This window comes from Somniosus microcephalus, unplaced genomic scaffold, assembly GCF_052327205.1.
Source record: "Somniosus microcephalus isolate GS21.2 unplaced genomic scaffold, FLI_Smic_1.0 unresolved_chr7, whole genome shotgun sequence".
NCBI lineage: Eukaryota > Metazoa > Chordata > Chondrichthyes > Squaliformes > Somniosidae > Somniosus > Somniosus microcephalus.
In genome coordinates, this window is record NW_028225185.1 from 30357854 (window position 1) to 30358763 (window position 910).

At 52.9% G+C, this 910-nt stretch overlaps 1 protein-coding gene across 1 annotated transcript in view; it reads right to left on the minus strand.

Moving 5' to 3' along the window:
• Positions 1 to 499, minus strand: part of slc38a5b (solute carrier family 38 member 5b) — a 106358-nt gene extending 105859 nt beyond the window's left edge. The window contains exon 1 of the mRNA XM_085978874.1: positions 334 to 499. The gene's annotated coding sequence lies outside the window, so the exon portion shown is untranslated. The remainder of the gene's footprint in view (positions 1 to 333) is intronic.
• Between the last annotated feature and the right edge of the window lie 411 nt (positions 500 to 910).

Genomic DNA, 910 nt, shown 5'->3' on the forward strand with positions numbered 1-910 from the left:
GGATAGGGTGCTGGGGTGAACAGTGGACTTCTGGAGAATCCCACCCCCTTGTGACTTCCAACTGAGAACTGAGCAAAGTCAGTACCCCTTCAGATACAAAGAGGTCGAATATTGAAAGGCATCATTCATTCCCAACTTTACACTCCTATCAGTCTTTGCACGACCACCACCAACAAAAGACTCCCACAACTTTTAAAACCCAAGTCCCTTCAAAGAAAACCTCCCTCGACCTCCAAACAATGGGTTTTTTTTGTTGTTGCAGATGACACGTGTTCAGTCCGAACAGCTCAAAAAAGTTTGCGAAAAGTTGGTTAAAAGTTTGCAGCCACTTACTTGTGGGTCGGGAGCGGCCGGAGACTCGAGCAAAGAGCTGGTCCACCTCAAGATCTGCATCTATTTGTTGGGGTTTTTGCACACTTCAAAAAAGGGTCTCATTAAATTAATATTTGGCGAGGGAGAGGACAATTTCGCCCATAGCCACTGCGGGAGTAACTGCAGCGAGAGAGAGAGGAGGAGCTGTTGAGAGGTTCTGCGATGTAATTCTTGCATTCGATTACATCAGCTTGCTGACGCAATGGAGCTGGATGGAGGAGAGTGAAAACGGGGAGAGGATGAACGTTTTGGAGATCAGTGACCGCAGTAGCCCTCAGCAAGACAGGGAGAGAGGGAGGTGGGCAGAAGAGAGGGAGGTTTAAAACAGAGACTTGCATTTCTCCAGCGCCTGTCACCCCCTCCGACAGTGCGGCGCACCCTCAGTACTGTCCCTCCGACAGTGCGGCGCTCCCTCAGTACCGCCCCTCCGACAGTGCGGCGCTCCCTCAGTACCGCCCCTCCGACAGTGCGGCGCTCCCTCAGTACCGCACCTCCGACAGTGCGGCGCTCCCTCAGTACCGCCCCTCCGACAGTGCGG